This window comes from Micrasema longulum, unplaced genomic scaffold, assembly GCF_059751315.1.
Source record: "Micrasema longulum isolate JH-2025_06_02 unplaced genomic scaffold, ASM5975131v1 h1tg000438l, whole genome shotgun sequence".
Classification (NCBI taxonomy): domain Eukaryota; kingdom Metazoa; phylum Arthropoda; class Insecta; order Trichoptera; family Brachycentridae; genus Micrasema; species Micrasema longulum.
The window spans coordinates 528,996-545,945 of NW_028277638.1; the positions used below are offsets into that span (position 1 = coordinate 528,996).

General features: G+C 32.0%; 1 protein-coding gene across 1 annotated transcript in view; it reads left to right on the forward strand.

Annotated features, from left to right (window-relative positions):
* The window catches only part of stet (rhomboid serine protease stem cell tumor), a 436,151-nt gene that overhangs the window by 123,395 nt on the left and 295,806 nt on the right, over window positions 1-16,950 (forward strand). The gene's annotated exons all lie outside the window — the stretch shown is intronic.

Consider the following 16,950-nt stretch of genomic DNA (forward strand, 5'->3'; position numbering starts at 1 on the left):
CCTATTTGTATCTAGTCTACCCTCCCTAAGTTGTATGAAAAACTTGTACTAGGTAACTTAATTATACATTTAAAACAAATAACTGCTCCTAAGCAACATGGGTTTATTACTGGTCATTCAACAGTCACCAATCTCATTTTGTACAAGAATTATATTGCTAGTGCACTTTTCAAGAATTGATTTCATTAGGGATCATGGCGTAATTTTTGATGATAAACTTACATTTATCAAACACATTGACAAGATTTCAAATGAGACGCTAAGTATGTTGGGATTTATTTGTAGGGTTAATAACAAATTTTAAAATATCACACCAATCAAGTCACTTTATTGCTCCTTGGTTAGAAGTCGTTTAGAATATATTTCTCCAGTCTGGTCGCCCCATTGTAGTGTACATTCTGATTCACACGAATGCGTCCAAAAAAAATGTCTAAAATATGTTCACTCTTAACTACATATTCCAGCTTCCTTATTTAATTCTTATTAATTGTTATCTTCAGCAAATCTTTTAAAACTTTCCGATAGAAGAATCTTAACTGACCTAATATTACTTTATAAAGTAATCAATTCATTCATTGACTGTCCAGATTTGCTGGAGTTGGTGTGTTTCCGTGTACCTGGTCGACATACCCGCCACAGATCTCATTTTTGTTCTGCAAGTTCCAGGACCAACTATCACATGCACTTGCCTATCCCTAGGCTCCACAGATATGACAATCAGTATGAGGACAAGGCTGATATATTTGTTTCTGGACTTGATAGTTATAAAACGAGTCTGATTTCTTTTTTTCTTTAGATTTAAAAATGTTTTTTTTTTGCTTTTTCGTATTTATGTATTTATTTCGTTAGTATTTTTGGTTGCTTATGTGTATTTACCTACTTGTTACTATTGTTATAGTTATGCAATTTTATCATTTTTTGTTATGTATTTATATATATGTATTTTTTTTCATATTTATGTTTAATATATGTTAAAGGCGATTTATGCCGTTTATGTAAAAAATAAATAAATAAATAAAGAAGCCGTTCTGACTAAATTTGGACCTTATTATTTCATCATTTTTTTTTATCTTTGAATAAAAATGTAGAAACTAGACTCTCTATCGTATATTTCGTTAGGAGGTAAATTCGGTACCTACTGGTCAATTAATTAAAATTATATTTGTGTTCCAGCTCAATTGGGCGGGTTATACAATACCAATACCAACCATACAACTAGTACAAAGTACTTATATATTAGGGTTAACATACGTTGGTCCGTTTTTTCCAAATGAAGAGAACAAGAGGACACATTACATCGAATTACTCAATTAATTATTATTTTTCGCCAAATTAGTCAATAATCTATTCTCCTTACATGTGTTTTCTATTATTCCCTTGATTAAAAGCAAACAGTAAGGGGGACCGGAAAAATGCTCACCTTTGTCTTCTTGACATTCCATTTTAAGGCTTGTAATAAAAATATGTAATTTAAAGTCAAACCCAATGTCTTGCAAGGCAGAACAGAAAATTTTCTTTCGAATGACGCATAACTTTTACCGTTTTACTTTTGATGCTTATTTTGAAATATAAAAAAGGGGATACAACCTAAGTTAACACTCAATATATTATAAATAAAGTAATTGGAAATAAACGAAGAATAAAATAATTCGTTCAGTAATTAAACGAAAACAAATAATATATTGAGTTTTTCCTTCGACATTTCTTGGTGGAGGTGCATTTTAATGATAATAAAAAAATACATAGTTTTATTCCACTTTTATTTATAATTTTTACCAGGGACCGGGCTTCGTCGTGGCCGACATCATCAGACTAGTGGGAGACTAAACAAATTTGTAAATACAAGTTCAAGCAGGGGTTGTAAATCATGATGTAGACATTATTATATAAAATCATGATTTACAAACCTGCTTGCACTCGTATATAACATAGAAATTTGTTTAGTCTCCCACCAGTCTGAAGATGTCGGTCGCGACAAAACCCGGTCACTGGTAAAAAATATCAATAAAATTGGAATTAAACTATGTACGTATTTATATTATTACAATTTAAAAATTAAATTGAAAAAAAAACTTATTTTAACATAAATCTAAAGGTAATGAATTAAAAAGTTTAAGTTTAAGCGATTTTTGTACGTACTCTTTTATTTGAAATATTCGAATTAAGTCCTGATCGAGTGCAGCCACAACCTCGATTCAATTGGCTGATTATAAAATACTTTTTTTCAGCCTTTTGACGTCCAGAAACTTGAGAACCTAATACCTTGTGAAGTAGGCAAGCATCATAAAGGCTCTCAGGAGGCACCGGCAGTATATGGCCCAGCCAACTGTAGATATTGCCTCCGCTTGAGAACAGTTGGCGCCGGAGTTCGCTGGGTCTATTTTCTGACTTCTTTATTCCTCAAGTCCAACCACCGCACATACAAAATTCTTCTCAGACACCTATTATCAAATCTCAATATTTTGCTGCTTTCGGCTCTAGTGGTGTGTCGCGATTATCCCTTCGATTGCGTAACATTAAAAGTATTTTTTTTACTTTAAAAATAGAAGTAAAACGGTTAAGGTATTCTCATAATAAAACGCGCCCTATTCGATTTGTTACAAAATTTATTGTCATTAAATTCATTTTGCAAGGATTAGCGTCGCATGAACGCAAATAATTGGATAATTATTTATTTATTCAACTAAAATTGCAGCGTGCTACGCACCACGCATGTCCGATTGTCTCGGAATACGTAATAAAATGGAATTGTCAAGTGCCCGGAAGTGGATGCATCGTAGGCCGGAAATTCTATGTTCCGAACTTGAAATTTAAAAAAAAGAAAATAACGGAAGTTACCGCTTCATTTGATTCTCTCCAACATAATAAAATGTGTTCACTGTGACACCAATTCACTTTGAAGCGTGAATAGTTATTATTTGTTATAAAATGAGCACATTGAATAAATTTATTTTTATATAGGGTGTTCTTTAATTAATTAACTATCCGGTAACTAGAAATAATCAGCAAAACTTTACGTATTTACCCGTGTCCAGGCGGATAAAAAATATAGCTCCGCATGTGAAATAGAATCCTAGACTAGGGTTTTCGGTGTGATGGCTACTCTTTGGTAAAAACCCTGAAAAGTTAATTTGAATGGTGTACTGTTAAGCGCGTTTGCCAATTAATAAATTAATAAAATTAACAATAATCAATCCACCCTATGAAATGTTATCCGTGCCCAACTGAACATATCCTGTATCCTGTATGTCCAAATGTTTCTAGACAAGGCTGGAGTCCACTCTCAAAAGAAATAATGTTTCCATATTCCACATTCAAAAATTGTTCTGTAATTTTTTTTGAACTGTTTTTTTTATTTTTTTTTATAAACCATACTTAACTTCATGGACTTCGATAATTTACCTCATTTAATTGTTTTTTGAATTTTCCTAAATTTCTTATCTCACAACAGCTTTCTATCAATGCATATCGTCGGTGATACAGCAATGTGACTTGTTTTTTTTTTTTTTACAAAAATAATTTATTGGAATAAATTTGTTATAAGGACCTAGAGCCGTTACCTATAAATTATCGGTCGTTTAATGATAAATAATGATAGTTTTTATAGTAATCCAGCGGTGTTTTTAGTTGGTAAAAATTATTAGAAATATATTCCAAATTATAATCCAAGAACAACACTAATTTGTCTCCAAAAGATCTACTGTCACCAATTTGTTACAATGCTTAAATATTTAGACTCAGGAATACGACGATCACAATCCATCGGATGTACTAAACTTTGACTTTGAAAAATGCATGCGATCGTGGTCCTATGAAAAGACTGTTCAAGAAATTAGAGCACTTGGATATCCATGGGAAGCTACAAAGATGGATTGAAGTTTTTTTGAACAATCGTATCTTTCAAGTAAAAATAGGTAACACCTTATCTACAGAACATAATGTATTTACTGGCGCTCCGCGATGTTTAGTCCTTGGCCCGATCATTTTCATCCTGAACACGATTGATCTCAAAACAGTCATAAAATCTCGATTGAGTATCTTTGCAGATGACACCAAACTATTTGCGAGCCCTCCTATATACTCTGGACAACTACTCTAAGATTTGGACCACATCAATGAATAGACTAATAACTGGCTAATCTAGCTAAACGCTAAAAAATATACCGTTCTTCACGCAGGCAAAAATGTATATGTATACTTGCCGTATGATGGCCTATGAATACTTATCTTTTTGGTGGAGTCCAACTTAAACCCGTAAAGCATCAAAAATATATCGGCATAATCATTATAATGTGAAGCTCACATTTATTGCCAAGAAAGCTAAGTCAATAAATTATTTGATTAAAAAGGCATTCCAAAATATCACTCCAGAGAGTATATTTCTTAAAATAAACAAGCCCTGTGTAAGAACTATATTGGAGTAAGGTTATCAATTATGGAGTCCCTAATTCACTAAAGACATCGAATTACTGGAAAATTTTTGGCGAAATTACATAAAATTATTTTTACAAATTATGGAAAAGGAATTATAAACAGCATGTCTTTATGTATTTTTTTCAAATGTCTGAACTTCAGAATCTTTCATCTTTTGCTTGTGATAACACCATGTCACCGCGCGTAAAGAAATTTTATACCGCAGCCTTTTAAGAGTTACAGATCTGACTGCTGAGTGGAGAGCGAGTATTCTTATATTGCTAAATCTCTTCCTTCAAACCCGAGTCCTTAGAGTGGGGAGGCGTGCTTTCACATCCTCGGGTTTAAATAGTGGTCTATCAAAAAATCGGCTTCTTTTGTAACATGAAGTATCGCATTCACATAGAATGTGTAAGTGTTTCATCATCTGCACTGCAGAAGATCTAGAAGTTTCGATTAAGTTCATTCGAGCAAGGTTGACGATTTTTAAAAATAATTTAATTATTTTCTTTATACATGTTGCAACAGAGATACAGAACAGTTTTGAGAAGGAAATATGAAAGTTCAGGTATTTACAGAAATTATGACGTATCGTTGGCTGGTTTCAGTGTCTATTTCACACTGTGTAACTTTTATCTTTCTGCCCATGCTTTCTATACATCCATATTTCTTTGATTTTTACATTTATTTATTTTTTCAAAAATAAATAACCTTTATTAAACCTTTGTTAATGAACAGAAGTAAATTAAAATTTGTGTTTATGTAATAATGGTTATTTTTAAATAATATGTTTACTTTAACTTTCCATTATTATGTATCCCAACTCAACATAGAGCTTTCGGGCTCGTGGAGTTTGTGTTATTTTTTTTTGTAATATTTAACCTTTGTACAAATAAAAATATGTTAAATGTGAGTGAGATTTATCTACAATGTTTGATTATGTCCAAATGCTTGCAGACTGGCTGGATTTCCTCCTTAGGGAGTTGTTCATATTTAAATTTATTTCAACAGAGAGGGAAAAATTTTTGAGAAGGGAATATGGAAGTCTAGGCATTTATTGAAATAAATTTAAATATGAACAACTCCCTAAGGAGGAAATCCAGCCAGTCTGCAAGCATTTGGACATAATCAAACATTGTTGAATTACTACCTGGTAAAAGAAGAAGTATAAAAATTGAAAAATTGTTTTCAGGCGTTGCCTAGTAGGTGATTTGGTTCAGCCGGATGAATCTCACCCACGTGATAAAGGTTTCAGCTCTTTTACTTCACAAAAGTCAACAGATGGAAGAGTTGAGGAAATGTGGATGTTCAAACATAGGCAGAATGGTGAATGTTACACAGTGTGTAAAGTGGCCACTTAAACCAGCCAATGACAGGTCATAAGCCCTTTAAATGCCTAGACTTCCATATTCCCTTCTCAAAAATTTTTCCCTCTCTGTTGAAAGAGATTTATCTAAATTAATTATTATTTTTATAGGTAAAGCTTGATTTTTTTCATTGTTTTTAAAAAAGATGTGCCAAATTCTAGACAAACAAATATATATATATATATATTTAGCTTACAAGCTGGGTTTTTGACCTGTTCTTATCCAATTCATATTCTTTAAATCTTTAATTAGATTTTTATCTATCTTTATAAATTTCATTTGCGAAGCTAATTTTTTCGTATTTTCTCAGCTTCATAAGGGTTTCGAACATAATAGTTTGCCAAAAATGTGTAGAGCCGTATCTAATCATTATAATGGGTATACCACCTTGTGCTTCCTGTCACCGGTGCAGTACTGAAGATGGAAGCAGGTGTGACAATGAAGCGCAAATATTATACTATAAAGGTATTATTGTGTTATATGAGGCGGAGCAGCGCGTGCCCGGAGGAAATGCTTTTTGTGCCCGAAAAGAGGAAATTGGGGCAAAATATACATATGGGGCACGTTGTCACTAAAATTTTATTTAGCCTTGTCTGTATTGGTTAAAGAATTTACAACCATGCTTGACGTCACGAGTTCTATTTCAACAAAGCTCGGTATGAAAATGTAATTTAAAAAGGGTTTTGCCTTGCAATATTTCATGATTCCTAGACTGCACCAAATCGTAAGATAAAATTTAAGTAACACATGATCAAACTTTGTATTTGATGAACTAACGCTTATTCCCATTCACCATTTTGTGTGGATAGTAATTTAAAAAATATGTGTCTGCATTGAATTTTCTATTTATTTATTTGACTTTTGTCACTATTACTCCTGTGGACAAAAAAAGGTTTGCACTTATGCACTATTCCGAATTTATCTGTGTTTACCTAACTCTATATCTTAGACATTGCAATTATTCATTTAACCATTGTCATTGTGTCTAATTAAGGATTGAATTGTATGCTTACGTTCTTATAGTATTTATTCTTTTTAAAACCACAAATGTATTTAATATATTATGTTACACGTTAGTTGAAACATTGCCACAAAAATATGAAGAGTTCCTGTAAAATGTTTATCATAATAAAATTAAAAATTATTACGTTTTTGCAGGATTTGTTCCATACGTATGTGAAAATAAATTAAAGAACTTCAAATAAAAAAAGCAATATTTGCCTGCATATAAATTAATCTTTATTATGTAAAAGGGAATTAACGGGAAGGTGTGGATGAGAGTGTAAAGAATATATAAGAAATGTTTGAAGGTGATTTAAATAATTTTGCCACTTATTGACTGGCATCCAAATCAGGAAACTGATTGTATATTTTACTTAAATGTATCAAGAATTAAACACAATTAAAAGATTTCAAACACCCTTCGATGAGAAAATATTGAAGTTAGGATGTTTACAGAGCTCCTGTTGAGACATTAACATTGGTTGTTTACTAATATTTTTTCACGTATATAATCATCCATTTTCTTCGCTTCTTCTATTTGTTAATTTGTGTGAAGTAAATGAGTTAAAACTTATTTATGCATTACAATTCGTTACGTTTTTCTAATGCAGTGATTTATGCACCATCAGATGCTGATTAGGGTTTGATGATGATGATGATCTCTCTTCCTTGATATAATATGATATTGTAATAAGGAAATAAATTAAGTAATTCTTTACAAATATTGATATTTAATACATACTCGTGTTAAATTTTTTTTATAAATTTATATTTGCATTTTTTCATTTACTTGTGTACATACATACGCATGAAATTTACTATCCAATAAAAATAAAAACTTATCTATTTTCATCCAGTAAAGATTTTTGCAGCACAAGTTATTTACGATTTTAGGAATTTTAAGGAAATGGACTAATTATTGAAAATTTTTACTAAAAATAAACTCAAATATTTCAATTAAAATTTGTTGCAACAGATAGCGAAAATATCTTTGAGAAGGAAATATGTGTGTAATGTGGCCACTTAAATCAGTCAATAACAGGTCATAAGCCCTGCAAATGCCTAGATTTCCCTATTCTCTTCTCAAAAATGTTTTCCGTCTCTGTTGTAACAAATTTATATATGAATAACACCCTAGGGAGGAAATCCAGTCAGTTTGCAAGCATTTGGACATACTGAAAACATTGTCAAATATTTTTTTTTATTAAAATGTAGGTGTCATAGTAGTTATAATTCATTTCGGAATACTTTTATACTACATACATAAATCGTGCGGGTACGGTATTACCCCGCCTATCCCAGATCGGGATGTACTTAGCATTTTTTTCAGCATCCTATAGTTTTGTGGGTTTGGATTACATCCGCCGGACAAACAGCCCCGCGTTCGGTTCCTGGCTGGTGATAAACTTCCAGCCATCCCGTCCTCCGGAAGCCAAACAACCAACCCTCCTTTCTTAACAAAGTAAATTCTACGTGTTCAGGTTTTGTATGACCGTTAGGTATTATTTTATTTTATTTTAGCCTGTGATTCTTTAATCGCGCGATGAAAGAACCGCAGCTGTGTCCTTTGTGTATCCGAAGTACCCTTTTATTTAAAAAACAAGAAATTAAATACAGAAATTGAAGGACAATCAACTGTTAAAATGGTTCCTGTGTTTAGTACCCCTTCAAATAGGTTTCAATTACGATTAAAATAGAGATCCTGATTAAATCAATATTAAGTGCTGTTAAATAAAGGGTAGAGGGCGAAGGATTTTATTGTGTTTACTAAAACGCTTTGGTTAAAATTTACAAATCAATAGAATGCAATATTCTAGTCGTTCTAATATATTTTTATTTTTGTTATAGTTTATACATATTTTATGTTCAAATATGACTCGAAATAAAATTTAAAAAAACAATTTTATATAAATTATTAATTAATATTTATTTTATCCCCTTAAAAGTAATCATCATTAGAGGCAATGCACAGATACCAACGATTTTTCCAATCTTCATAGCACTTCTTATAAGCCGATTTCGGATTGGCTTTAAGCTCCCTCTAAGAATTTTCTTTTATCACCTCAATTGAGTCAAAATGATCTGTGTTTAATGTATGTAAATGTATTAATTTAAGTTTGAGGAAAAGAAAAAAAACACGCGTAGCCAAATCAGGTAAATACGGTGAACGGAGAACTACTTTTACGTTCATTTTGGCCAAATAATCGCGTACAAGGAGAGATATGTAAAACGGCGCCTTACTAAGAGTTTCTTTTCATATATCTGGACTATTTTTAATAATATTTTCCCTCAAATGCTGACTCCTGAATAGTATTCCTTGTTTACCATCTGTCCTGTTGTGAGGATTTCTGAGTGTGTATATTCCTGATAAATATTCTATATCCTTGGTTTTTGAGCTACTTTGGCATAGTTTTTTGGGTTTTGGCTCAGTTGGCAAGCGCCTCTCCGAAGATTGTCGACTTATTTCCACGTCATATTCATAAGTCCACGTCTCGTCACCCGTAATGATGCGCCGAATGGCGGTATCGTCTATAGAAAGCATCCTTCTGCAACAGATTTGCAACGATATTTTTTAAAGATAATAAGCAAAATTAAGCAAAATTCGCAGAACACACCAAATAACGATTTGTTTACATTACTACCATAAACAAATTGCAATCTAGATCATGCAAAAAATATGTTTAAAACGTATGTCTATGACAGTCCTACCAACATTAAGAAGAAAAATACAAATATCTTGAGCGCAATTCGTTTAAGTTACAAATTCCGGGTCATGTTTGAACGTAACAGTGAAAAAGCGAAATATAAAAATAGGGCAAACACAGATTAACTATTAAATATTTGAATCAATAATCGAAGGATAACTTGGTTACGAATTTAATTAAAATTGAATACTCTTGGACAAGAATAAATTGAACTGACAAAGAAATAAATTGTTACTTAGATGGTTTGGCTATGTGAAACGAAAGGATAATGAAAAATATTAAAAGAGAAAAAAATCCTTCTTTTAAAAAATACGCACTATCCTGGATTCAAACTAAAAATGTTAACTCTTTTTTTCTATGATTTTGTTTCCCTTTAATAATAAGGAATATGTTTATGTTTTTATTTTTTTTAATTTCCTTTTATAATAACTATAAAATAAAAAAAAACGCCTTCTTATCTTTTACATAATATTTTAAATTTTCTTTCTTATATAATACATAAATATTATTCCTGTCTATTTATTATAGTAGCAACAAATTCTAAAACATTTTTTGTATACCCACAAACAGGCCATGCCTTTGTGGGATTTTTTGGTTGATTATTCTTACTATTAATATGTATTTCTTTGCAATGTAATTATTTTTTTTAATAATCTGTATTACCTAAGAGGTATATATTATAAGATGTTTATTGTAAAAAAAAAAACGAAAAAAGACAATAATAAATAAAAAAAAGATAGGCACATAATTTAATGGCAATATAGTGATAATATTACGTACTTTATAAATGAAACAATCATTGATAAATTTAATTGCCTTGCCCGTATATTATGGAAAATTCCTTTTTATCGTCTAATTAAAGGAAACTCTTTCAAAATTGATTTTATTATATTTACCAACTGCGTAGGTTAAGTAGAACATCTACCGCATTTTGCTTTCAAAGTTCTCAGGAGGTAAATCAAATAAACATACTCGTATAATTCAAAATTTATGCAACGCAAATGCCTCACGTATTGAAATATTTAATCTCTCCATAAATGCAAAACTGGCGGCGTCAATTAATTATTCCTGACAAAGAAAGATAATCAATCTCAATGAATCAGGTTAGTTGCGATATTACTATTATGTTCGTAATTTTCGTAATGTTTTTGACTTGCGTTTAAATCTTTCTGTATAGAATTATACTAAAGAAATAAAAATTTTGCACATAAATATCAATTTTACTTTGTACCGATCAAGATAGCGTTTGTAATCGCGGCCAATCGTGTGTATTTGTACAAAATTTAAAAATAATTTCATCGGTAACCGGTAAAACAGTTATGTATAGAAAAAATACTATTTGTTGATGAATGACAATAAATCGAATGTGGTAAACTTCTCCGTTAGCATTCGCAGCGCAAAAAAATGATTCGTGCATCCACGTCCCCTCATAAAGGCTCCTTGCACGTCCGACACTTTATCTTTCGTCGCCTTTCTTACTTTCTCGATTATAATTTTCCCATACAGTTTACCGACAGAACTCAGAAGACTGATTGCCCTATAGCTCCCACATTCCGCACGAGATCCCTTTCCCTTGTATAAAGGCATGACAACTGCCCTCCTCCAATCTAAAGGCGTATGTCTTCCTTTAGGCAGAGATTGAAAAGTCTGTGCAGCCATGTGCTCACGATCTGGCTATCATTCTTCAGATATTCCACAGTCTCTGAGATGGTTGGGTCACGTAGAACGAATGGACGACAAAAGAATGGTAAAACAAGTATATATGGCGAAAATGAACGGCAACGTGAGACGAGGACGACCAAAGAAGACGTGGCATGATCAGATAAACCAAAATCTTAAATCTGGTTATGTCAAAAGTAGACAGAACCGAAGGGCATGGATGACAAGATGTATGAATGTGGAAGATGCTAGGAATGTAGAATGTATGCCAGGATGGACATGTGTGGCGGTCCATTCTCTCTGCCTACCCCTACGGGGAAATGGCGTGATGGTAGTAGTAGTAGTAGTAGTTTTTGAAAGAAATGAAAGTATGACTAAATGTTGAATCACTGTGGATGGGGTGGTTACACTAGAACAACTAGATTATTTTGTGTATCTGAGAAGTATGTTTACCAGGGATGGAATACTGAGAAAGATATTGAAAGGAGGGTGAGTGCCGAGAGCAGAGTTAACGGTGCACTTTAATCAACCTTGGCAAATAAATGTTTGTCGCAAGAGGCAAAATTAGCGGTTCACAATGGAGTCCCGGTCCCGACCCTTATGTATGGGAGCAAAATATGGACTTGGAAAAACAAGTCAGAATACTAACTCTCAGGCGAATGTGTGGTAAAACTATGTACGATAGATGCACAAATGTTGAGATCCGTGCACTATGTAAGGCTGAGATAAGCACTATCGACAAAATCAAGAAAGGAGCTCTGCGATGGTTTGGACATGTAGAGCAAATGGACAGTGAAAGACTGGCTAAGTATATTTACAGTGTGAATGTTGATGGAAGCAGAAATAGAGGAAGACCGAAAAAAGCATGGCATGACCAACACATACTTAAAGATTAACATGTTTAATAAAAGTCGGAATAATCGGCGCGCGTGCATGAGAATATATATGAATGTAGAGGAAGCGGGATATGTATTCAAAAATAGAGTGATGTGGCGTTCGATCCTCTCTGTCTGCCCTTGCGGAGAAACAGCGTGATGGTTTGTTGTTGGAAAATTTATGATAAATGTTGACTTTTTATTGTAATACGGGCCCCGGTAATCCTTTGGTATAATTAGCCTATTTTTCACCACTCTTTCACATCTCCACATTTAAATCAGAACTATATGTTATCAATCGTTAAAGGTATTCAAAGTATTTCTAAGTGTCATATTTCCTTTTCAAATTCAAAATGGCAGATGTTTTATTATAAAGAAAAGTTTTTTTTCTAAGTTCCTGTCTGCCATTCCTTCTTGGCACGATTTTGAATTAACATGCGAACTGTACCGTCTGATTTTAATAGGCGATGCGCGACAAGCCGCCAACCCACAAACAATATATTTATTTTATTTTAGTAAATTTACTAATAGAGTTTATTTTAAATTTTATTCTATCTTATTTCATACATTTCATAATTATCTATTAGTTCACACCTTTTTGGAGTGTTTTTAGATATATTTTTATCAATTTCATACGCATTGCCTATTTTGTTTTATTTTTGTTTCGTCTTTTTTGTTTCATTTCAATTTTTTCAAGATTTTAATTTTATTTTGAAATATAATTTCACTTTTTATCAGATTATCGTACTTTTCAAAATTTTCTAGCACCTTTTGTCATCATCATTCCCTTTCCGCACCTAATGGTGCATAGGGCCCTGCATTGGTACACCAATCGTAGCGTACATTTTGTTACATGTAGGAAAGATGATCAGTCTTCCGCTTCATATAGGTATCACATCACTTCAAATCTACACTTACTCTCACGTAAATATACATAAACACATCTTTTTGTTGTTACACAATTAAATAATATGTTTGATTTTTATTTAGAAACTTTGCTGGTCTGTCTTTAAACTGTATTTAAAAAAAAAACTTTCTTAAATCATTGTCGACTGTTTGTTTCTTAAAAATAAATAACACGAGACCTCTTGCATGGTAGGTAAACGTGCTGACCATAGACCTATTAGGGGGTTTCAATTTTCGACGGATTTTATATATTTTTTTACAAGTAAAAAGAAAGTAGTTTTTTTTCTACTTATTTTTTCTTGAGTAGTCATGAGCAGGTCCACCCGCTGGTGCCCGATTATCGTTGAATTTTGGGACACGTTGTATATCCTTAGAAATTACTAACTAAAATAAAATTTTTAGATTATTTCTGTATTTTATTTAAAAATTAGTAAACGCTACCTACCCCAGAACAGGTTTTTACAAATACCTAATAAAGGACAGGTAGTGTCTAAAACATACAAATTATTTTTCTTAATCGTATTAGATACTTTTGTGATTGTTTGCAAACAGATCACTTGTATTATTTACTGTAATAAACGACTCGCTTTATTATAATTACTTTAAAATGTTTAAAAAAATGGTGATATTTCCCTATTTTAGGTGGCTTGCGGGTTGATTAACTTTTGCGCAACAGCAACCAGTCAAGTGATGAAAAATACTTTATGGCTTCGTGTGACATAATTATATGAACACGGTGGCACACGACCATGAGTTCTTCTGAAATATAACTTCACCTTTTCACTTAGCATATCCCGTTTTTTCAACCCCAAGACCTAAAAAAAACGCCATTTCATATTCTCGCTTATAAAAACGAGTCACATGTCCACTTAACAAGGCATATAGCCGCACACTCCAGAATAAATTCAAGCTAAAGTAAGTCTTACGAATAGGGAGAAGAGGGTTTGTTTTCTTTTTTTTAACGTCTGGCGGTTGTGGCTGTTGCGCGAGGGGCGGTGCGGATCTTGAGGCAAGGTGCAAGGAAGTGTACCATTTTTTTGTTTGCAATTATTTGTTCGAGATTTTTTGTTCCTCTACCCCAAATCTAAGCGTAAGTTCTTGTTATTTGAATAAGTGTGGGTAGGTACCGAATTGTTTGCATTTTTGTTAAGACTAAGTTCATAAACATTTTGATCAAACAAATATGATAATAAACATGTGGTACGATAAAGTTTCATGATAAAATAAAACACAATAATAATACTTGAATGTTTTTTATGCATATAAAAAAATGATTTTTATGAACACGCTACATCTTATACAAACTAAATAAATCGTATCAACATCATCCTACCTGTTACTTTGCTGAACTAACCTAAAATTCTTAAATTAACTTTACTAAAATCAACAAATGGAAGAAATATGGATGTTCGAACATGGGCAAAGTGGTGAATGTTGCACAGTGTTCAAAGTGGCCACTCAAACCAGCCAATGACAGGTCATAAGCCCTGTAAATGCCAAGACTTCCATATTCCCCTCTTTAAGGTATTCTCCATCCGTGTTGCAATTTGTTAAAATTCTTAAAACTAAATTCAATTGAACCTCAAGATGTCTACAACAATAAGATACGCGACATTGTAAAATATTTACAATTATAACGAATTAAACTTTTTGAAGCTTTTGAAGAGCCTTAACCACGCTTGCCTACTTTACAAAGCACCGGGTTCTCGACGCCCCGGACGTTTACTGCTGTTTTTAACAAATTTTTATTCAATACTTAGTCTTTATTGAGATGACAGATACCTAAGCTTTGTCTAAATTTGAAATGGCGTAATCTGCCGGTCTAAAAGTAATTATATTTTAGTTACATAAAACTTTTGAGTATATTTTTTAACAGAAATACCTTTGAAAAATATCGTTTTTATCTAATTTAAAAAAATATATATATTATTGCGCGATTTATTAAAAAGCATTTTTTTTTAAATGGCAAAATTGTATGATTTCCTAATTTTGCGTTCGTTTTACCAGACTACAGCCTTTGTAAGCTCTGAAAAAGGTTTATGTTTGGATTAAATTAAAATGTCAATCTGTAAATATTTATATATTGGGTGTTAACAAACGTCAAGTCTTTAATTTTCCGAATTGAAAAATGAGCTTCAAAGGTTTAAAAAAATGTAAACGTTATTTGACAGATATTTCGGCTCTAAAAGACATTGTGTTTGCTTTCCCGTTACATACATTTTATTTGATTACAAGCCTTGAAAATGGAATGTCAAGTTGACATTTTAGACACCTTGCTCTGTTCGCGTTCAATCGAAGAAATAAAACTGCCAAAGCTGCTCGCGATCTTTGCGCAGTGTACGGTGAAGATGCTATCGTGAATAAATGAGAGATAATACATTGTTGACTAATTTCATAGTGTGAACATAAATTTTGAACATTTTTTTTTTCGAAATAAAGAGAACAAGAGGAGATAATAAAAAAAACATTTTTGGCAATTATTATAATTACTAATAAAATACAAGATAAATTAAAAAGTCGGCCTCGTAGTATAGTGGTCAAGGTATTTGCCTACCATCCAAGTGGTCTCAGGTTCGATTCCCGACTTGTTTGACATTAAATATTTATTTGAAAACGTGTTTTTACACTAGAATATTTCATAGTCCCTGGACTGGTACCTGAAGCGTAATACTGATCATCTTACCTTCATGTAACAAAAATGATCAAGATACGTTGCGATTGGTGAACCAATGCAGTGCCTTATGCACTACTAGGTGCGGAAAGGAAATGATGATGAATTAAATCATGAAGTGCAGAACATTTTCATTCGAATGACGCCTTTACCATTTTTTTGTGCTGATTTTTAAATTTGGCAAAAAACGGACACAGCTTACCTAATGCTTTTATATATTTTTATATTTCTTATCATAAGTGACTTCCAAATTGGTTAATTATGTTATAAAAAATATTCTTCTCTTCTTCTCTTCTTCACTTTATTTCTTTTTCCTCAACCTTCTTCTAGCAGTGCTCTTTTTTTTTCTTGTATAGTTTTATATATTTTCTTCTTGGTGAGTATCATATTCTTCTGGTTTATTTTAACTATAATTTATACTAGTTTATTTATATAATTTTGCTTTTTCTCATAATTAAAAAAAAAGCATATTTATAACTGGGCCAGAAACACTTTAAAACTGTCTGTGGCATGGGATTCACAACAATCATAAGGAATTTATCAAAATTAAACAAATCATAAAAATATTTAGAAAAAACATACGAAAGAAATAATCAAAAGACAGGTATTTGCAAAAATGATCTAGGGTAACATAAATTGGAAAACCCTCCGCTTAAAAAATTAACGAGTCTTCAAAGATTTTATCGTTTTTTGCAGAGTCTTTTTATACTGTATACACGCGAGACAGAGGGATATAATTTCCAGTATTAGATAGAGGTAAAATGATCAACTCTGAGTTTACGAACATGCAGTTGAATTTGGTAGGTACGTTCTAAAAAAATCACTCAAAAGAAATTTCCGTTTGTTTACAATGAACGTTTTTTTTCTGCTAAAGTTCTATCAATGGAGATAGATTGTAGTTCCTTTATAAACCTAAATGTATTTTGTCGAAATGGGCACAAAGGGTGCCGTAGATCATAATTGTCAACCTCCACTTGAAATTATACAATACTCACTTATTCAATATAATTATTTTTTCATGGTTTTCTGTTCGTTTATTTCATTAACTACTATCGACAAGCAATATAATTATTCCAGCTCCATTCTAATTTAATTTGTTTTTTGCACTAAAACAGGTCAGGAGGCCAAATTTTAGTGGTGAATTTCAGCACAGAAAAATAACACAATTTCCCTTTTTTCTTTGTTTTTGGCATTGTATTGAGTATCAGAATCGGTCCATAATTTTGCTTGTTTGTAAATATTGTGTTTTGTTTGCTGTTATGGCTGCCGTTTTCTTTAATTTTTTTAAATTAAAAATACCTAGTTTGTTTATTTTTTATACCGCAACATGCCAAAATGTTCAGTAATTGCAG